The sequence below is a fragment of the Lycium barbarum genome, chromosome 1, assembly GCF_019175385.1.
Source record: "Lycium barbarum isolate Lr01 chromosome 1, ASM1917538v2, whole genome shotgun sequence".
In the NCBI taxonomy this organism is placed as follows: domain Eukaryota; kingdom Viridiplantae; phylum Streptophyta; class Magnoliopsida; order Solanales; family Solanaceae; genus Lycium; species Lycium barbarum.
The window spans coordinates 54,868,041-54,892,372 of record NC_083337.1 but is presented as its reverse complement, the minus strand read 5'-3'; positions in this window follow the sequence as shown (position 1 = coordinate 54,892,372).

The following is a 24,332-nucleotide window of genomic DNA, read 5'->3' as shown; positions in this document are numbered from 1 at the left end:
AAGGATTACGATGTGAACATTCTATATCATCCAGGGAAGGCGAATGTAGAGGCAGATGCACTTAGCCGCCGATCGATAGGTAGTTTATGTGGAGTTCCTTCGAAAAAGCAGGAAATGGTTCGTGAGCTCCATCAACTAGCAAGTCTCGGCGTACGTGCGACTGATTCAGGAGATGCAAGTATTAGCATCAATGACCCCACAGTTTCATCATTGAATCTAAAAGTGAAGGAGCGGCAATACGAGGATTCCCAGCTAATCCATTATCGAGATCTAGCTTACGAAAAAGAAAAGTCTCCATTCGAAGTTTCCATAGAAGGGGTCCTTAGATATCGGGGCAGGTTATGTGTACCGGATGTGGCAAACTTACGCCAACAGATTTTAGAGGAAGCACATTATTCCCGGTATTCTATTCATCCAGGTGCAACCAAGATGTACCACGACCTTATGTTGCTATATTGGTAGTATGGCATGAAGCGAGACATAGCAGGGTTTGTAGCCCAATGTCCAAATTGTCAGCAAGTGAAAGCCGAACATCAAAAGCCAGGAGGTTTATTGCAATCAATGGAAATTCCTACGTGGAAATGGGAAGAAATTAATATGTATTTTGTGGTAGGATTACCCCGTACGCGAGGGAAGTATGATTCTATATGGGCGATCGTGGACAGGCTCACAAAAGCAGCTCATTTTCTCCCTGTCAGGACTACATATTCAGCGGAGGATTATGCTAAATTGTATCTCAAGGAGATTGTACGACTTCATGGTATTCCTTGGGCCATTATCACGGATAGAGGGGAGCAGTTCACAGCCAAGTTCTGAAAGTCCTTTCAAGAAGGTCTAGGTACTCAAGTTAAGCTCAGCACGACGTTCAACCCACAGACCGACGGGCAAGCCGAGCGCACTATTCAGACCTTAGAGGACATGCTACGGGCATGTGTATTGGACTTTGGCGGTAGTTGGGATGAGCATTTGCCTCTTATTGAATTTGTCTATAATAACAGCTATCATTCCAGTATCCAAATGGCCCCGTATGAAGCCTTATATGGAAGAAAATGCAGATCTCCAATTGGATGGTTTGAAACTGGAGAAGTACAATTGATAGGCCCCGACTTGGTCCAACAAGCAGTTGAAAAGGTTAAAGTGATTCGAGACCGACTGTTAACAGCTCAAAATCGCCAAACGTCTTATGCGGACAACAGCCGATGGGATTTAGAATTTCAAGCTAATGATTGGGTATTCTTGAAAGTTTCACCAATGAAGGGAGTAATGAGGTTCGGCAAAAAGGGGAAATTGAGTCCAAGATACATTGGACCTTATCGAATCATCCGCAAGGTGGGTCGAGTAGCCTATGAATTGGACTTGCCTTCAGAGCTCGAATCTGTACACCCAGTATTCCATGTTTCGATGCTCCGCAAGTGTATTGGAGACCCCACGAGGATTGTTCCGATTGATGATGTACAAGTGACAGAGAAGTTGGCATACGAAGAAGTGCCCATTGCTATTTTGGATAGACAAGTGCGAAGGCTTCGGAATAAAAAGGTTGCTTCAGTCAAAGTGCTATGGCGGAACAATAATCGGGAAGAAACGACTTGGGAAGCGGAGGAGAAGATGAAATCTATGTACCGCCATTTGTTCCAATCCCCAGAAGAGATTCAAGATGAGACGTCGACGATATGAGGTATGAATGTTTTAGTTTTATGTTTTTGGTCGTGTATGGCCATAAATATGCTGATATTGTGATATAGCCCTGTGAGGCGATGATATTATTGGTCGTTGTGGTAAATTGGTAGTCCCAAATTACAAAGGAAACTCTAGCGAAATCTTTCAAGAATTCCCGAGTGTCGAACATTCGTGGACGAATGTTCCAAAAGGGGGGGGGGGGGGGGGGAAGAATGTTACACCTCAGAAATTTTTCCGTACTTGTGTGATGAGTAGAACAATGAAGGACTTGAGTGTATGGTGTTTTACTAAGTCGGGAATGGCTAATTTTGCATTTTTGGAAATAATAAAGTTGCAGAAAAATTTTCACCCAGTGGTCGTATATGGCACTATACGGCCCGTATAGTGCAATCGTCTTTCATTGCGTCAAAAATCTCAAGTTTCTGTTAAGTGTTGAAATGGTTAAAAACGACCCAGAATACAGCCCGTAAACTGGTTTACGGACCGTAAACCAGGTCGTAAACCACCAGCTCCCTCACCAAGACTTTCTGTAAATGGTGAAAATGATTAAAAACGACTTGGAGGACGGCCCGTAAACTGGTTTACGGACCGTAAACCCCAGTCGTAAAGTGCCATGACACTCAGCCAAACCTTCTGTTTTTGAATTGCTTAAACACGATCATGGAAGACTGACCGTAAACTACAATACGGTCCGTAAACTGCAGTTTACGACCACTGTTCACCCGACGAGAATTCATTAAAGATCAGATTTTGGGATTATTAAAAAGGGACCAAAGCTCACTTTATTTCATTATTCTTCCATACACTTCAAGAAAAGCTCCAGAACTCTCCACATACTTCATCCATAGAAATTCAAAAGAATCCAAGGAACATCAAGGACAACAACACTAAACCTATGAAATCAAGTGCAAAAACACATCAAGGGATCATCTAAGTCAAGTAATTCCCAAGAAGGTGAAACTAGGGTTTTGTCTAAGTGAAGCAATTCAACTTAAGGATTGTTCAACCACTATCCAAGGTAAGATTCATGATTATTCCATGTTGTTTGAAGTATTGGAAAGCTTAGACACTTGAGATGTAGAAGAACATAGAAATAGGTCATTATTGAATGAATAGTGACATGAATGAATGATAGTGGAATTGAACTGTGATATTGAAGTGTTGTGAGTACTAATACGTTATAAATGATGTTTACATCATGAAACAAACATTGAATGCATGAAAACGCAAATATGAGCTAGAAGTAGAAATAAGGGAAAATTGGAAGAAAATGGTGGATTTTGCTAAATGTACGTAAACGACGATTGTTGATTGCGATATTGTGAATAATGTTATGAATGTTGGAAGTTAATATACAACATGGAAAGTAGTATGAGCAAAGGAAGCGTTGTTCGACTTCTCCTAGAATTAGCGACACGTTCTTGTAGTTAGTATGCTAATGTTGATATGAATTCTTTATGAAGGTAACGACGCGATATTGAAGGAGAACGAGTGAGCGATATCTTAGCTAAACGACCAAGGTATGCGAGGCTAGTCCCTTCTTTCTGATGGCATGAATCTTGTAGCACGAAATTCCTATTCTCTTCATGAGTTCCTATAGTCCGAAAGGCTAAGGGTCTAACTCCTTAATGTCTATATAAGATGAGGAATACGATATGATGATGGTAGTATAATGATGATGTTAGTTATCGCTTACACTCACCTTATGTACTAGTTCCTTCAAGGTGAGACAGAGTATCAATAGTTGTTCCATAATGGAATCGGGGGGATCACGACCTTACGTCACCCCGATAGAGTAAGTTGATCTTTAGCCTTATGCATGTATTACAATGAGATACGTATTTTATGATGAGTATATTATTATTATGAGAATTTTATGATAAGCATGACATGAGCATTTTACACCGTGCCTAGTTGGCCGGGCAGTCACCGCCAAGGCGGGCAGCTATACGGATACACCATGACCCTTTGGCATGGGCAGACACCACTAGTGGGCGGCATGAGATGGTACCCCGGACGCGGGAGGCCTGGACGCGGGCTAATATTATTGATTATCACACCGTTCCGACATGGACGGGCAGCTTGCATATGATGCATATATGTTATGAGGATGAGTATGAGTAAGATGGCACGCATGATTTCCTTTATGATTATCAGACAGATCCAGATATTTCATGTTGATGTTATCACTATATTGTTGTTGTTTTCTTTCATTGTTTATGCTTCTCATACTCAGTACAACATTCGTACTGACGTCATTTCTTCGGACGCTGTGTTCATGCCCACAGGTAGACAGAGAGGAGAGCTTGGCCCAGATCCTCAGTAGCAGTCAGCTGGTTGAAAGCACTCCATCGTCCGGAGGTGCTTAGGATTATCCTTTTGGTATATATGCACACGACGGAGTCTTGTTCCGTCCATGTATATACAGTATGTTAGTAGAGGCTCGTAAGTACGCAGTGTGGGTTAGATGGTCTCACAAGACGTTTTCATATGCGTGTATATTATTTTGATGGCGGAAAGGCAATTGTATATAAAGTAATTATGTTTGTTTAATTATGATTTTCCTACAACTGGTATGTAAATTGGTAAAAAAATATTAGATGGGCAAGATAAGTAGTAGAGTGAGCGGTGCTCGGTAACTAGCTCCGGGTACCCGTCGCGGCCCATAGCTGGGTCGTGACAAAAATAATTTCACAGAGAACGATGGAAAGGGTGATGAACACAAACGGCGCTGCAGCCGGGAGCTACCCATTAATAGGTAGACAAAGACGAAAAATGGCATGATTATCAGAGTACTTGCAAGACGACAAGCGATTATGCATGATAAATCAAGACTACGATAAAGAAAACAGAGTGAGCGCGGGATACAGGTTGATATCTGATTATGTACATAAGCACAAAGAGGTGATAGAGTGCATAGATGAGTCCAATGAAAGAGTTAAAAGCGCGGGAAGAAACTAACCAATGTATAGTACAAAGATACGGCGATCAGATTCTAAGAGGAAGGCAACGAACCAACGGAGATGTTGTGGGTTGTAAACTACAACATTCGAGAATGAAATTGTTTAAGGGGGGAAGGATGTTACACCCCGTATCTTCGAAGACACTTATCAAATTTGAAACATAAGTACGTTGAGTTAGGGCTAAGTGAAACCACTTTGGAATATAAGGAACAAGCATTATAAGTATATTAAATGAGTGAAGGATGTATATAAGGTATATCGGAAGGTTTTATAAGGAAATGGGTGGAAGAAATGGAGTAGTACGACTTTTGAGAAAGGACGGGTAAAGTTTCGTGAGAAGATTTTGGTCCAACTTGGGGGAAGAATATCTCTTATCATATGAAGTGTTTTAAGGTGTTTAAAAAGGCTAAAAAGAAGTTCGTCGAGTTCAGTTTCCAACGCAACAAACCGCTCGTCGATAGGACATCGGAGTAGAGAATTATGGATGTTACAAGTTCAGCTGACAGAGTAGAAACGAGTGCTACAATACTGCTACAGTAACCGACTTGCTTCAGTACTGCTACAGTGACCCGAGCCGAATTTGACCCCTATATAAAGGGTAATAATCCCCTTTTTTCATCAGATTTGCCCAGAAAATTCCAAAAATTAGAAGAGAGAGAGTGAGGGAATCAAAAAATGAGTAATTTTCAAGTGACGGAATATTAGTTTAGGTCCGGATAGCGCGTGGTTGTGATTGTAGTCTTGTTTTGTGGTGGATTTTGATGTGGATTCATAGCAGATATCAGGGATATTGCTACTTCAACAAGAGTGAGGTATGAATCTTTCTCTTTTGGTATTATTTAACGCTTATTCTCGGAGACAAAGTCGTTGAATAATTGTGTAGTAAGTTGGTTAGTTATGGAAGTTGGAAAACAGCGTGTCGGCTGTTTTATGGTACATATTGGTGTTGGAAATGATGTTATTGATGTTGGTATTGTTGTTGTTGTTGTTGGTTGCTGAATTGAGATTTCGGGCTAGGCATATAAACAGGAGAGATGCTACCCGATTTTCAGCACGATATAAAATAGTTTGACTTGAAAGCTTAGCACAAATATACTACGATGAGTTTAACGACTGTGTGAATCCTCTTAAATATAGACTTGCGAGCTCGGACGAATAAGTGTAGATAATTGGAGGCTGAACAGGTATGTTAAGGCTAGTCCCTTTCTTTCAAAAGGCATGATTCCTATGCTATGATTCCATATATGTTTTCATAACCTTCTTATTTTCAAAAGTTAGAAGTTCATGATTCTTAAAAGCTTTTTATGATACAAAAGATGATATGTTTTCTATGATGAACATGATGATGATGATTTTAAATTCCAGAAATTCCAAAGATTATGGATTTGGCGCTATTATGAGATTATTGAGCTTATTTCATGATTTCCTAGATTTTATTCATTGTTGTTGATCTCACCTTATAATAATTGTTCTTTCAAGGTGAGACATAGCGATGATGATTGTTCCATAATATAAATCGGAGGTTAGGGACCTTACATCACTCCAGTAAAGTGATAACTTTTGCTTGGCCTCTCATGCATGCTACATATGTTATACATGTATATGATATATAAATATATATATATATATATATATATATATATATGTACCTATGGGGTAAGGGGAAAGGTGAGGCGTTATATACGCATAGCCACCTGATCAGCTGGATATCGTCCTGGACGCGGGATTATTTTTATGCGTATATAACGCCTCGCCCATTTCCCCATACCATATATATATATACACACACACACACACATAATATACGCGTATATAACGCCTTCTGGTCACGGGTCAATATGCATAGATGTAAATTAATGCAATGCATGAATGTGAACTAACATAATCATGGTATAAAACTCAGGACCGGTGAACCGAAGAAACAATCATAATAAGGGGTATACGATCATCAAGAACTGAGAAACTCCTAGTACTTCTAAGAGTAGAGTAATATGGAGACTCGATTACGCGTTGTTCGCTCATGTCATAGGATCATGCCAAAATGAAAGAAAGGGAAAGCCTTAACATACCTGGAAGCTTACTTCTCGACTTTTCCAACTTACTTTTTGTCTTGCAATCTACATAAGATCATTCGTAGTCTCGTAATCTACATATAAAACCATTCATACTATTGTTAGGCTCATTATCATATGCTTGTCTTAAGCCTTCAATTTAAATCCATTTAGAATTTGCCGAAATTCGGGCAGCATCTCCCCTGTTTATATGCCCAGCCCGAAATCACAATTCAGAAACCAATCAACAACAACAACAATACCAACCTCAACAACAATATTATCAACACCAAAATATTCCATAAACATCCTACACGATGTTTTTTCCAATTTCTCAACCCACAAATTCATTATACGCTCATTTAGTAACTTTTCCTCCGCAAATAGGCATAAATCAATACTAATAAGGAAAGATTCATACCTTTCACCCACTAGAATTGCAATATCTTCGATTATCACCTTGAATCCAAGCCGAGTTTCGCGGCAATTTGATATTATAATCGCAGCTATGTGTTGTCCGAACTTAAATTCGGGGATTTCACTTAATTTGCATTAGAATCTAGTGAACGGAAGTTGGGAGAATTTTCTAGAACATTTGGGAAATATTTGGGGCTGAAAAATGAGGCTTAGGATCAGATTTGGTCCTTAAACAGTGGGTCAAATTCGGGGGGTCACTGTAGTAGCGTTTCTGCTCTGTCAGCCTAACTTCCAAAGTTCATAATTCTCTACTCCGATGTCGTATCGACGAGCGGTTTGTTACATTAGAAACTAGACTCGACGAAATTCATTTTAGGCTTTTGTTTCACCTTAAAACTCCTCATACTCTAAAAGATATTCCTTCCACAAGTTGGACCAGAATTATCGTACGAAACCTTGCCCATATTTTCTCCAAAGTCATACTACTCAATTTCTTCTACTCATTTCCTTATAGGATCTTCCGGTATTCCTTATATACATCCTTTGCTCATAAAATATACTTAATAAAGCTTTTTTTTATATATTCCAAAGTTATTTTACTTAGCCATAGCTCGACATACTTACGCTTAAAATTAAACAAGTGCTTCTTCAGAAGTACGGGATGTAACACTCCTCCTAACATACCCCAGCTTTTCAAACACCAGCCCGCACAACAAATGCAAATGCTTATCAAGCCCCTCGAGCAACAGGAGTTACAGTGACCCATCCCGTAAAACCAAATGTCACTTTTCAAGATCATGTCACCCATATTGACTTTTCACAAGAATTGAAAAACATGGAAATGTTCTTCGAAGCAAGAATAGACAAAATAGAGAAGGAGGTGGGGAAGAAATTTGCTAAGTTAGAGCATGGCTCTAAGAAGAAAGAAGGTTTGAGGTACTCTGACCCGTGCATCCATCCAGACTTGGGTCTACCTGAAGGCTTCAAAATTCCCAAATTTGATCACTTCAATGGGTCGGGCAATCCCAGAGCCCACTTAAGAGCTTACTGCGACTAGTCGGTTGGAAGTGGCGAAAATGAAGTCGTGCTTATGAGGTTATTTAGTCGAAGTCTTTCAGAAAAGGATATGGAATGGTTCATCTCTCAAGATATTAGCCGGTCGAAAACATGGGAAGAAATGGCAAGTTCATCATGGAAAGATTCCGCTTCAATGTGGAAAATGTACCTGATCGTTTCTCATTGGAGAAAACTCGTCAGAAATCGACTGAAACCAACTGAGAATATGCTAGTTTCTAGAGAGATGAAGTGGCACGTGTACAACTTCTTATGATCGAAGCTGAGCTGGTAGCCACATTCATACGGTACCAAGAAGTTGATTGCTTTGAAAAAATGATAACTATAAAAGGGAGTTCCTTCACAGATATAGTTGCTGTGAGGGAAGATATCGAAGATGGCCTTAAAAACGGCAGGATTGTTAGTGTACTAAATATATCAGGTGCGTCTGGAACCATGAGTGGCAAAAAGAAAAGAGAAGACGTAGCCTATGTTTCTAGAACCACTAGTCCAAAAAGCCAAGGAAAAGAGATGACCCATAAAAATTCAGATAGCTACCAATCACCTCCACCAAGCAACTACACAACCACCTCACCCCAATATATCCCAATGATGGTGTGCTACGCACAACCCAGCTACCAAGCTCTACAACTAAACTATCAAGTACCAGCACCAAGCAACTGAACCCCACAACCAAATTATTAAATGCCAGCACCTAATAACCAAGCTCCGCAAAACCAGACTTTCCAGAACCAGCCTCCACCGGCAAACTATGAGGCATCCCAAAGAAAATCTATGAGAGCATTCACTCATCTACCAGAATCAAGGACAAGTCTATTTTCCAAACTAAGGGATGTCGGGCAAATAAGCGCCGTCCCACCAAAACTTCCTAACCCCACTGATCAATGGTACTTGCCATATCTCATTTGCGCTTATCCTTCTAACCAAGCTGGCCATGCCACTGAATATTGCATAAATCTAAGACACAAATTACAGGACATGATTGACAATCGTAGGCTCATATTAGAGCCAACACCTCTAAATGTGGACACAAATCCTCTCCCAAAGCATGGAGGAAACCAAATTCACATGATAGAGAGAGGTGATGAATAGGAAGAGATCTCGACAATAATTCATCCAGATATTGAAGGATTAGAGAGCACCGTCGCCTCATTGTCATTACAAGAGCGAGAAGAAGTGATAGACCCTTTGACAAAGGGATCTGCGATATCTGCCATAGCCAAAAGAGAGCCTTTCATGCACAAATACCCCTCAGCAGTCGCTCGAATTCATAACGAGCCATTCATATTCAAAGCATCAGGATCAATTAAGAATGAACCCTTTGTGATCAAACCACAAAGATAAAAATATAGCTACTGTTATTCAGGGTATAACCAAGTCAGGAAGGTGTTACGCCCCAGAAGAACCTGTGCTCGAAGCCCCTCGTCGCGAAAACCCTCAGAAGAAACTCATAACTGAAGGTGAAGCGAAAAATTTCGGGAGGCAAATGCCGGTCAAGGATTATTCGATTGTTGAGCACCTGTATAAGACTACTGCTAGGATATCGGTAATGTCACAACTACCCAAGTTCATCCCAACATCGCTTGGCCTTGATGAAAGCCTTGGATGAAGTCTAAGTACTTGCCGGCACTATAAGCGAAACATTGGCCGAAATCGCGTGAGCTCATAGGCTGTCATTCTCTGACAATGAATTACCAACGGAGAGGAAGTCCCACAATAAAGCCCTACACATAACAGTCAAATGCCGTGAGAAATTTATTCCACAAGTACTAATTGATGGGGGAGCTGGGTTGAATGTATGCCCTGTGATGACTCTGAAATAGCTGGGTATGATATTGCTAAGATCCGCCAGAGTCGGACCAATGTAAAAGCTTATGATGGTGCAACCAGCGATCCGATTGGAGAAATAGATTTACATATACAAATGGGCCCCGCAGAGTTCGTAGTGAATTTTGTTATCATGGACATCAAAACAAGCTATAACTTGTTGTTGGGCCAACCTTGGTTGCACGCCGCTGGAGTTGTAGCATCCTCGTTACATCAATCTCTCAAATTCCTTTGGGATGATCAGGAAGTCGTGATTCACGGCAAAGGAAGTGTCCACAATTATCCAGATAATTCTGTACCAGTCATAAAGAGATCACTAGCAGATGCTAATTTTCACATTGTTGAGATAGCTATGATAAACTGTAGGGGAGATGATGAAGATATCCCTATGCCGCCGGTTCACAAGATGGTTGCTACCACTATGATAAGAAATGGGTTTGAACCCGGGAAAGGTCTGGGAAAGAACTTGCAATGAATCAGTGGGTATCAAATATGGGAAATACCGATTTGGGGTTGGATACAAGCCATGTCAGGCTGAAGAAAAGAAGCAGCGTATGGGCCGAGAGGTCCCGTTGAAATGAGAAATCCATTCCCTCATCTCTACCAATCTTTCATAACATGCACATTGGGACACAACATCGAAGATCCAGAAGAGGGTTTAAGGATGCTGTTTTGGGAAGGAGAATGCGCGACCATCATTGAAGAATGCTTTGAAGCATTAGAGATTCCCCATGCTGAACCAGAAGAGACAACATATGGATGGACGTCTACCCTATTGTTCACTCTGCGGTAGGAAGAATGCTCATTTTCAGGAAAAAATGGGAAAAGTCGGCTTAGAGGCCCGGCTTATCACCTTTTCATTTACGTGTTGTTTAATAATGGAAATGGTTTGATGTCCCATTCCGAACCAGGACAGTCATTTGTACTGGTCTTTTTATAATTTCAATGAAAACGCCTCAAAATTTTCAAAAAAACAAAATTGTTTTACTTCACCTATATAAGTATATATAACCTTAATGTTGCTATATATCAATACATAATTGAGATTGCTTTTACATGATCAACAACCATGATATTTTGTTTTACAATAATAATACAGAGGCCACCAATAATGTCATGACATGTTACAAAGCAAGTGAAAATGACGATGAACAAAATGACGATCAAGGAGAAGAGACAACTGAACCGGAGGGGTTAGTAGATGTCGAAGATGAATATGAGAACAGACCCACGCCAAACCTAGAGGAAACAAAAGCAGTTAATCTAGGAAGTGAGGAGTTGGTACGGGAGAGTAAAATAAGTGTGCACTTGACGGAAGCTCAGAAAGAAGGGTATCGGAGCCTGCTGAAAGAGTATAAGGATGTTTTCGCTTGGTCATACACCGATATGCCGGGTTTGAGTACGAATATTGTTGCCCATAGGTTGCCAATCCTCAAAGGATACACCCCGGTAAAACAAAAAAATAGACAGCCTAAGCCCGATGTCAGCATTCAAATTAAAGAAGAAGTAGAAAAACAGATTCAGTCGGGGGTCGTTGAGGTGACACCATACCCGACATGGTTAGTGTAATGACCCTTCTAGTTGTTATAGTGTATTGACCCATTTAACCTTATTGACCATTCCCCAAGTCCCTTTAGTATGATCTATGACTTAATGAAGTCATTGAGTTGGTTTCCGCTAGGTTCGAGTGTAAATTGAGTCATTATTTGAGAAGCCAGATAAGTAAGCGAGTTAGAGTTGACCACGGTCAACGTCGTCTTATAATCACCCTGTGTCAATATTTTGGAAGTTCTAACATATTAATATGATGATTTTGAACTTGTCCACAAGTTTTGGTGAGGCTCTGATGAGTTTCAGATGGGTTCGGGTTTTGTCGCGCTCGTATTCAATATTTTTGCCTGAGGTCTGTGGATAGAAATGGCTCCAGATTAATCATCCGACCTTTTTCTTGGGTGAGTTTTGAACCATTAGATTCGTATCAAAATTACGAAGCTATAGAAAAAATAATCGTCGCATTTGGCCATCGTATGAGGGAGTTAGGCCCGTTTTAGTGAGGACTATTCCAGCTGGCCGCTGGCAGCGACCAAAGGGGCGCTATAGCGGTACCGTTGTAGCAGTCACGGGGGGTAAAATTCCCTATTTTAGTCCCCCAACTCTTACCCATTATTCCCAAGACCCCAAAGTCAGTTTTCAAGAGAGAAAGAGGCAAAATTCATTCCATTCAATGGTGAAAGCATCTTGGAGGGTAAGTCTCCACCTTTATTTATTCCCTTTCCTTTCTTTTTTAAGTTCCATGAGTAGTTTAGGTCCATCAATGGTGAGTGAAAACCCTATAACCCTAGAATTAGTAAACTCTTAAATAATTGGTAGGTTGTTGATCAATCATCTAGGAGTATAGATTATCACTTTTTAGGAAAGGAATTTGATTTCTTATGGTTGAAATTGCAAGTTGAGACTAGAATTCTAATAAAAATGGAAGCTTTGTTCTAAAATCTATTGGAAGGGGTACAATTGATTAGAAACCCATGAATTGAAGGCTAATGATTGTAGAGATAGAAGTTATGATAAATTCACTAATAAAGGATGGTTTCATCCATTAAAAAGAGGTAGAAGTAAGTGGGCCTTCTTCCCCAAATTGTTGTTCTTGTTTAAATACAAGGTTTGTTGCTTACTTAGCATCATATTATTAGACTTTGGACGTTATGAGGCACTCCGAAAATAGAAGACTCTTGTGGAGCAGTTCGCGGTTCCTGTTATGCATTCGAGGTAGGTTATGGCTTACTTTAGTTAGACGTTGACTAGCAAAATGTATGTATTGTGTAGAATTGATGAAAGAAAGCATGATTAGGTCTTCAGACATGGTGTTTTGGGTGGATATTAGCTAGGGTGGTATGACTTTTGATTTTGTGGGCTCGTCGCCATTACTTTATGTACTGAAATATGTGGTGTAGTTGTATTCATATTGTGGTGATTCGGGATGGATTTCTGTTAGGTTGAATGTTGTTGATGGTGGCTTGTTGACCTGTTATTGTGATTAGACTTATTGCCTAAATTGTCGTGTTGTACTCAGTTCTCTGTTATTATGACACATATTATTGGGGAAAGGAAGGATAATGAGTTTAGGCTTGAATTGTGAAATAAACTTATGAAAGTACGCTTGATGTATGATTTACTGTTGATGATAATATATAGAAAAATAGAGCTTCTTGTTGATACAAGACTTAGTTGTGAAGCGTACTTGCTACAGGTGGAAGTAAAGAGGGACATAGACTAATATGTTGGTTGAGACGGTTTGTATGATTCATTCATGGCTGAGTTGATCCAAGTCTTGTTATGACTTGCGGCTTTGTGACTTGTACCTTCGCTGATGCTTTATTGGTTTGCATTGATTTACCATGTTTACACTCATTATGCATTCATACACTCATACATGATGGAAATGGTTCAGAAATGATTCATGAAGACTTGTGGCATGATGCCTTGTGTTTGACATTGATATTGCTAATTATTCATAGTCCTTACATACTAATGAACTAGAATACGTACATACAATGTGATGTGGAATTAGTGAAGAAGCTAATATAATCTTCTTGTTGCACTTGTGATACTATTTGATACATGGTACTTGATGAATTGATCATTGAGAGTGATTTGACAGTGTTACTATACATATGAAAAGTCACATTTGACCGAGGGTGAGGATGTGGCCTATTTGTGAGCTCGTGGTCCGAGGTTTATTCCGAAAATGAGTGGTACATGATGTGGATCCGCGACCGAGGTTCTTTCCCGGGCAGAGGATTTATGGCTCGGGTCTGAGGAGTAGATCTGGAATGAGGGTACATGGACACCATGGGTCCTCTGCAGGTCATGACTACTGAGCTATGACATCAGTAGCATGTGTGTATAGTGTGTATTTGGCTAGGGCATTGCATTACATGGCATTGCACATCATCATATTTTGCATTACACATCATTACATTTTATTCTGCATTATTATATGGCTCGTTTTTTCTGATTTTGGTATGTTTGCTGAAATGGCTATTGTGGTATTGATATGATCATTGACTGAGTTAAATTGTGGACTAGTGACTCTATCTAAGGAAGGAACTTGGGCTTGTGATTATCAGGTGAGATTATTCAAACTTGACAGACTTGTGGGTTTGAAGCTTCATCTTAGGCTGTGACTCAGTTATGGGATATTCTGTGACTTGGATTTGAGTATTAAGTGCCTATCTGTTTACCTTGTTAATTTTATACTTATATGCGTGAACTAATCTTAGTCAGCCTATGATGCTTACCAATACATAGTGTTTGTACTGATACTACCTTGCTGAACCATTTTTGAGTGCAGATTGTATTCCAAAGATTTCATCCAGACTACCTCACTAGCTTGGAGCTAGTTTGCTCGATCAGATCCGAGGACGAGCTTCTATCCATGCCATGCTACCTGAAGATCTCTCTTTTCAGAATTCTATTTTTATTCCATGCATTTTTTGTTATTATAATTGATATATACTTCATTCTTTAGACATCGTTGGTAGAGTCCTTGTATGATGACTTTGAGATCTTGGGGGTGTAATAGTTAGACTTCCACACTTATATGATCTATTAATTATGAGTTGTTTTATTTATTCATTTATTCACTTGTCTATTGACTTTTAATAAATGATTAAAGAAGTTAAAATTGGCTAATGATTAATGGGTTAACAGGTAAGGGTTCGCCTACTAGTTTTAATAAGGTAGATGCCCGCAGGATCAGTAATTAGGGTCCTGACAGTTGGTATCAGAGCTTTAGGTTTGTGAATCTCGTTGTACAAGGACGTGTCTAGTAGAGTCTTGCAGATCAGTGCGAAGAGCTCCGTATCTATCTGCAGGAGGCTATGGGATGCTTAGGAAATTTCCACTTCTTTCATTCTTTCGTGCTACTTCATTCAAATAGGTATCTAGACGATTCAAATTGGTATCTGCACTTCCTTGTCTTATTCTTCCACAAATTGTGAGAACCTCTTTCCTAAACTTCTTATGCTAGCAGTTTGTGTTATGGCATGGCCTGGTATGGTACTAAATGTGTCTTCCTGATTCAGACGCATGATCCAAGTTTAGTTTCCAGTTGTGACTTGAAGTTTGGTTGTATGGATTCCATTTGGGGGGAGGGGGTGGCGTAAGAAATTATACCTTCGTTTGGAATTCTGAGGCCACGGGTGAATTGGTATGGTGTTTTTATGTCTATGTGTATGTTTGTTTATGTTTGTGAGGCCTTGGATGAAATGTTGGATGATAGAGTGAAAAACTAGGAAATATTGCGTACTCACTGCTTCAGTAGTACCGCTGTGGTGGGGGTTGTACCGCTGCGGCGGTACCGTTATAGTGGTGAACCTCTCACCGCCACGGTCATTCGAGGATTAGGGTGTCCTCTATGGCGGGCACTGGACCGCTGTAGCAGAACCGATGCAGTGGGTCCAAGCTCGCCACAGCGGAGGGACGGATCGTTATGGTCCGCTATAGCGGGCACTTGCCCGCTATAGCGATACCGCCGCAGCGGCGTACTGACCGCTGTAGCAGTCGGCGGGAAACAATAGGCTGTGTTTTTAATTTGAATTTGTTTCATCTAGGGGTGAGTTCCCTTGCCTTATCTTATGATTATCAATAATCCTAGGCTTGAATTAATGGTGGAAATGTATAGGGACTAGTTGAAGGAGTTGAGTTTCTACATTAGTATTGAGAATTGAGTAATAGGCTTTAAATATTAGTTTAATTGGTGAGTCTTTCCAATAGTAAGATGGGATTTCATGAAGTAGTAAACCATAAACTTGAATCTCTAATCTAGACTAAGATTGATTAAGGAAAAAAAGGGGGATCGTTCGAAACAAGAGCTAATAATTTGAGAGTTATGTTGAGGTTGCAGAGTGTGAAGTCAACTCGAGGATTATGTATGAATTGGTAAGTTCTAGTATGTCATAGGCTATAGGGGACATTGGTTGGATAACAGAAACAAAGACTCTAGTGGTTATTGTGTTACTTATGGCTGGTGAGAGATGATATTATTTATTGTACTATATTTTCGTATATACCTATGTGGTTATTGAGCGTACATATATGTTTGGCTGTTAGTGTTCCCAAGTTATACGACATCTTGCTAAGGTAAGGCTTATTTCCGAGATCTCTGAGTTAAAATTCATCGTATTAAATTAATGGTGATCTTAGTTAAATTAGTTGTCTAAGTCAAAAAAAAATATTAAGTATGAACTTAGTGAAGCAAGTGTATGAGTCCTGATTTGTTGAGATAGATATGAGGAATAATTAATAAATTGACGGTAATTGAGATTGGTCTAAGAGTTGATATATTGTTGTGACTTCTTGATAAATAGTAAGTTTGTCATAATGTGAGAAATATAGGGATGTTAAACAGTCCCGATAGGATGAGATGTTATGAAGAGTGTCCTAATAAATTAGTCTCGAGGAAATAGGGTAAATGTGTTGGTGGAATAGATAAGGCTGTTGGGTTTCACGTGGTCCTTTTGGAGTATTAAGTAAGTGATAGAAACAAAGAGGTTCGGGTAAGTTCGTGATAAACTATTACTTGGCTTGAATGATTGATAGGTGAAAGGTTGACATGGTTAGTATTAAAAAAAACGTGTCGAGATATGAAATCTTAGTTTACTGATCTAAGAAAATTTGTTGTTCGCGTTGGTAGTCATAAGGGTCTAGAGAAGTTGTAATCGTTAGAAGCATAAATTGGGATTAGTATGATCAGACTTCTATGTATTAGATGATGCATATATATTGTAGCAATTCCTATGGTAGGTTCGAGTACACGAACATGGAAATTGGGTCATTGAGCTAAACTTATAAATAAGTTTTGACTGATAAGATGAATGGATAGTGTTTAGGGTACTCTTAGTGCCGTGGAGGCTTCCGTGTGGTTATGATGCATGTCCTTGGGTTATCGTCAACCTTCGTACTCCCTTTCTTCGTTCGAGGGCGAACGATGGGAAAATTGGTATCTAATGTAACGACCCTTTTAGTCGTTAGAGTGTCTTGACCCATTTAACCTGGTTGACCCTTCCCCAAGTCCCTTTAGTATGATCTATGACTAAATGAAGTCATTGGGTTGGTTTCCACAAGGTTCGAGGGTAAATTGAGTCATTGATGGAGAAGCTAGTTAAGTAAGCGAGTTAGAGTTGACCACCGTCAACGTCGAGTTAGAATGACCCCGTGTCAATGTTTTGGATGTTCCCACATGTTAATATGATGATTTTGACCTTGTCCAAAAGTTTTGGTGACGATCCATTGTGTTTCAGACGGGTTTGGATTTTGTCGCGCTCATATTCGATGTTTTCACTGTTTCTGTTAATAGAAACGGCTCCAGATTGATCATCTGACCTTTATTTTGGGTGAGGTTTGAACCATTAGATACTTATCGAAATTATGAAGCTATAGGAAAAAGAATCATCGTGTTGGCCACCGTATGAGGGAGTTATGCCCGTTTTAGTGCGGACTGTTCCAGCCAGCCGCTAGCAGCGACCAAAGAGGCGCTCTAGCGGTACCGCTGCAGCAGTCTAGTGACCGTTACAGCTGCCGACGGGGGGCAGAATACCCTATTTTAATCCCCCAACTCCTACCCATTATTCCCAAGACTCCAAAGTCAATTTTCAAAAGAGAAAGAGGCAAAATTCATTTCATTCAATGGTGAAAGCATCTTGGAGGGTAAGTCTCCACCTTTATTTATTCCTTTTCCTTTCTTGTTCACGTTCCATGAGTAGTTTAAGGTCCATTAATGGTGAGTTAAAACCCTAGAAACCTAGAATTAGTAAACCCTTAAATAATTGGTGGGTTGTTGATTAATTATCTAGGAGTATAGATTATGACTTTTTAGGAAAGGAATTTGATTTCTTATGGTTGCAATTGCAAGTTGAGACTAGAATTCTAATAAAAATGGAATCTTTGTTCTAAAATCTATTGGAAGGGGTAAAATTGATTAGAAACTCATGAATTGAAGGCTAATGATTGTACCGATATAAGTTATGATAAATTCACCATTAAAAGATGGTTTCATCCATTAAAAAGGGGTAAAAGTAAGTGGGTCTTCTTCCCCAAATAATTGTTCTTGTTTAAATACATGGTTTGTTGCTTAATTAGCATCATATTGTTAGACTTTGACCGTTATGAGGCACTTCGAAAATAGAAGGCTCATGTGGAGTAGTTCGTGGCTCCTGTTCTGCATTCGAGGTAGGTTATGGCTTACTTAAGTTAGATTTTGATTAGCGAAATGTATGTATTGTGTAGAATTGATGGGAGAAAGAATGATTAGGTCTTCGGACATGGTGTTTTGGTTGGATATTAGCTAGGTTGGTATGACTTCTGATTTTGTGGGCTCGTCGCAATTAGTTTATGCACTGAAATTTGAGGTGTAGTTGTATTCATATTGTGGTGATTCGGGATGGATTTCTATTAGGTTGATTGTTGTTGATGGTGGCTTGTTGACCTGTTATTGTGATTAGACTTATTGCCTAAATTGTCGTGTTATACTCGGTCCTCTCTTATTGTGGCACATATCATCGGAGAACGGAAGGATAATGAGTTTAGGCTTGAATTGTGATATAAACTTATGACAATACATAGATGAAAACTTGATGTATGATTTACTGCTAATGATAATATATAGAAAAGTGGAGCTTCTTGGTGATACAAGACTTAGTTGTGAGTGTTACCTGCTACAGGTGGATGTAAAGAGGGACATAGACTAATATGTTGGTTGAGACGGTTTGTATGATTCATTCATGGCTGAGTTGATCCACGTCTTGATATGACTTGTGGCTTTGTGACTTGTACCTTCACTGTTGCTTTATTGGTTTGCATTGATTTACCATGTTTACACTCATTATGCATTCATACACTCATACATAATGGATATGGTTCGGAAACGATTCATGAAGACTTGTGGCATGATGCTTTGTGTTTGACATTGATATTGCTAATTGTTTATAGACCCTACATACTAATGAACTAGAATACATTGAGACATACATTGCGATGTGGAATTAGTGAAGAGGTTAATATAATCTTCATACTGCACTTGTGATACTATTTGATACATGGTACTAGATGAATTGATCATTGTGCGTGATGTGACAGTGTTACTATACATATGAAAAAGAACATTTGACCGAGGGTGAGGATGTACCCTAGTTATGAGCTCTTGGTCCGAGGTTCGTTCTGTAAACGAGTGGTACATGATGTGGATCCATGACCGAAGTTCTTTCCGGGGCGGAGGATCTATGGCTCGGGTCCAAGGAGTGGATCCGGAACGAGGGTACATGGACACCATGGGTCCCCCGCAGGTCATGACTACTGAGCTATGACATCAATAGCATGTGTGTACAGTGTTTATTTGGCCAGTGCATTGCATTGCACATCTTCATATTTTGCATTGCACATCATTACATTTTATTCTGCATTATTATATAGCTCGTTTTTTCTGATTTTGGTATGTTTTCTGAAATGGCTGTTGTGGTATTGATATGATCATTGACTGAGTTAAATTGTGGACTAGTGACTCTATCTAAGGAAGGAACTTGGGCTTGTGATTATCAGGTGAGATTATTCAAACTTGGCAGACTTGTGGGTTTGAAGCTTCATCTTAGGCTGTGACTCAGTTATGGGATATTCTGTGACTTGGATTTGAGTATTAAGTTCCTATCTGTTTGGCTTCTTGATTTTATACTTATCTGCCTGAACTAATCTTAGTCGGCCTATGATGCTTACCAGTACATAGTATTTGTACTGATACTACCTTGTTGCACCCTTTTTGAGTGCAGATTGTGTTCCAGAGATTTCATCTAGACTACATCTCTAGCCTGAAGCTAGTTTACTCGACCAGATCCGAGGGTGAGCTTCTATACATGCCATGCCACCTGAAGATCTCTCTTTTCGGATGTCTATTTTTATTCCAGGCATTATTTGTTATTATAGTTGAGATATACTTCATTCTTTAGACATCGTTGGTAGAGTCCTTGTATGATGACTTTGAGATCTTGGGGGTGTAATAGTTAGACTTCCACACTTATATGATCTATTAATTATGAGTTGTTTTATTTATTCATTTATTCACTTGTCTATTGACTTTTAATAAATGATTAAAGAAGTTAAAATTGGCTAATGATTAATGGGTTAACGGGTAAGGGCTCGCCTACTAGTGATAATAAGGTAGGTGCCTGCACGATCGGTAATTAGGGTCGTGGCAGTTAGCAAGCATAATTTCGGCACCAAAGAAAGATGGGAAAATAAGGATTTGTGTGCACTACCGTGATCTCAACTGTGCTAGCCCAAATGGATAATTTCCCGCTCCCAAATATTTTCATACTTATTGATAACTGCGCCACACATGAGGTGCAATTTTTTGTGGATTGCTCCGTAGGCTATCAGCAGATATTGATGGATGAAGAAGATGCTCAAAAGACGGCATTCATCGCACCATGGGGAGTATATCATTACCGGGCAATGCCTTTCAGACTAAAAAATGCCAGCCCTACTTACATGAGGGCAATGACCGCCATTTTCATAATATGATGCACAAAGAAATTGAGGTGTATGTGGATGACGTCGTCATCAAATCTCGGGTAGATGAGGACCACCTCGAACATTTACGAAGATTCTTTGCTAGACTCTGCAAGTACGAATTGAAGATGAATCCTGCAAAATGTGCATTTGGAGTGCCTGCTGGAAAATTACTAGGGTTCATAGTCAGTCGTCGGCATATCGAGTTAGATTCCACCAAGATCAAAGTAATCCAAGAGCTACTGCCACCTAGAATAAAGAAAGAGGTCATGAGTTTCTTAGGAAGGTTGAATTACATTGGACGCTTTATCGCAAAATCCATATGTCACGCCCCGAACCATGGCCTGGGCGTAACACAGCACTCAGTGCCTGACTGCATGTGACTGAGCGAACCACATTGCTTGCTGAATCATCATGAGGCATACATAAGCGGAAATATAACGTGAAGTGCATGATGAGCTTTTATAAAACATAGTAAGTCATAATATTAAACATAAGTACTTGGTTAAGTCATGAATGCGGACATTATCATAAATGAGCCAAACCGGCTAACCAACTCTGAAAGTCTAACATGACACTTGTCTTGTCTATGAAACCTCTAACATGATTCTGAAACACGTAACATACTTGCTGGGAAAAGGCCCCCAGCATACCTTTAGATGCAAAACTAATTAAAGAAAGACAATGTCTAAACCCCGAATGGGGCTCACCAATAAGCTGGTACGTGCAGATCCTAATGAACAGAGGCATCGTCCTGTAAATCCGTACCTGTATCGTTAAATGCAGGCACCCGGGCAATAAAAGGGGACGTCAGCACATTGAATGTACTGGTATGTAAAGAAACTAAAAGAAATAACATGGGACATGGAATAACATGATAAGAATTGAAACTGAAAACCTGGATATGAACATGAGCATGAGCATGAGCATGGATACATATATATAACATAAGTAAAACATGATAAGTAGGGAGAGCATTTAATAAACCGAAAAAATGATATCGCCACGTGGGTACGTGGAGTCTGGTACCTCGCCGGACCAACAGATCCCCCATACCTTGCCAGGGTATAAGGTGGTAGCATGCCTGATGGATCCATTCAGTGTGAAATTAAGGAATCGTCCTAACTGGATGGAGCGATCCTTGTCCTACGGTGGCTACGTAGTTTCAGGCTATCTGAGCCTTGTCGGTAATTCGTGCAACTCCCAAAAACATGAACATGATATAATTGGCTAAGAAACCCATGCTTTTCATGAATTAACTTGTACTTGTCTTGTAATCATGATTTCACGAAATAACTTGTAAACATGGTTTCATGAAATAACTTGTAAACATGGTTTCATGAAATAACTTGTATTTAACATGTATGTATCTTGAGTCATGGCATGAACATAGTTATATAATACAATTGCATGAAAACTTGTAGACATGTAGGATATTCATGAACTAAGCATTTTAATTTAAAAACATGCATGCAAGAACCCATGGAATACAAGATATGGGTTTTCATGGATTACGGACGGATTCTCAATAATCATAAAGAAATATTAAGAACTCAATGATGGAATTATAACAATCCATACATAATATAATCATGGACATGGACCTAGGGTTATCACGAGCATGGTATATAAACCCTAGTTTTAGTAGAGAATCATAATTTATGGATTATGAGGCGTGGGGAAGAAACAATGATGTTCCCACACGTAGATAGTAACTCTACATACCTGGTAAGGCTCCAAACTTGAATTAAAGACTCTAACTTTGAAGAGGATTTCCAAAATCTTGAATTCTTGAACCTTGAGATGGGTTTTCTTGAAAACCCTAGTTTTAGGAATGATGATTTCTTGTTTAGATTACAAGGATATGTATTAGAATTGACTTGTAATAATTAGAGTAGGCTTACCTTGGTGTTCTTGATGATGGAAGAGGGTAGGAGGTCGTGCTAGGGATTGAAGGAATAAAAAATAATGATTTGAACTGATATGGACGAATATATATATATATATATATATATATATATATATATATATATATATATATATATATATATATATATATATATATATATATATTATTTTTGCATGAAAACCACCAAACAAAGTTTGGCAGTGTTTTATTAAAATAGTAAGTTTTCTGTACAATAGAGGAAAGAAGGAAAACAAAAGAAAACAAATGAAAACAGATCCTAAAAAACAGAAAAGAAATGTAAACTACATCCAAAGACTATATAGAAGCTTGTCTACTGCAGATCCTCTAGCCTTGACTTGACACCATCTCAAACATCTACAAGCTCTCACCAGGTGCTATGGTTCAAAGTCAACATGAATACATATTCAGGCTTCCAGGATGGAGTAGAATTCCTCCATTTTCCTTCAGATGTAGCTGCTATCTCCTTGCCTTGATGTTGAAATTTGTTTGCCATTGTCTCAAGTTTCCTGAATGAACAAATCTTTAGAAGTCTTACAAGAGAATGAGCTTCATGCTAATGCCACTCTTGTACTCCTGCCAAAGATACTTTCATACAGGTAAATGTTGCTACTCATGGCATGTTGAAATGTAGCCTTGTTGCTGCTACTGTTCTCCGAATTTGCTTTTAATCTCCAGGAATATGATGGTCCTTAGCTTTCCTGATCCTCGTGTATGGTATATGTGACTTCTCTGTGTTTAAATTTTCCTTGCTTTCACAGGAAGTGAAGTAAAACTATGAAAATGGTGATCACCTGCAAAATCAAAAGCATAATTAGTTAAAAAATCAGCCAGGCCATTTCCTTCTCTCAGAACATGCTCCACCCTCACTTCCTTATCCCTCCTTAATCTTGAAATATCATTTATGATCATTGATATACTCCATGGAGTCTCCCACTGTCCAGTTAAGATCATCTTCATAGTCATTGAATCTGTTTTCATCACATCTGGCAACAGATTGTGTGTAACACAATACTTAAGACCCTCATGCAGTGCCCTTGCTTCAGCCATCAAATTTGAGCCATCTGATATCCTTCTTGCTGCTGCAAACTAGAAATCACCTACTGCATTTCTAATACAAAAGGCCACAGAGCTTGGTCCAGGATTTCCCCTAGAAGCTCCATCAGAATTACATTTAAACCACCCTGGCATAGGAAATTCCCATTTCACTACCTTGCTTACAATTCTTGGCCTGTATGCTTCAAAGACTTGTAGGATTTGAGGTATGCATCTTGGTAAGTTGTTCTTCCCTGGAAACCTCATTCTACACATTTGATATATGATCATGTTTATCTCATAAATCACTTTGTTGATGGACATCTTCCCTCCATGTAGGACCGTATTCCTCCACCTCCATATCTGTCACATAGGGACCATTGGAATAGGTTTAAAATTAGTTATGAACTTTGAGGGGAAATCTGCATTCCACCAGACCTGAAGAACTTGCTTGACTTGTTGAAACTGTGTTGTGATGCCAACAACAGTTTTAACATAAGTCCAAACTTTTGTAGCAACATTTCCTGTAACAAACAAATGATCCACAGTTTCATATTGCCTATGATCACAGCAATAACATCTTGCCTCAGTATCTATCCCAATCCTTCTTACTACCTCTCCAACTGGTATTTTTTACTTCCACAACCTCCAGAAGAAGAAAGATATCTTAAAAGGTACACCTGATATCCACATGTTCTTAAAGACATATGACTTGACTGCTTTTCTCCTCAGAAGTTCCCATGCAATACCTACAGTGAATTTTCCTGAAGCTGTCATCATCCATTTTGGCCGATCCCACTCTTC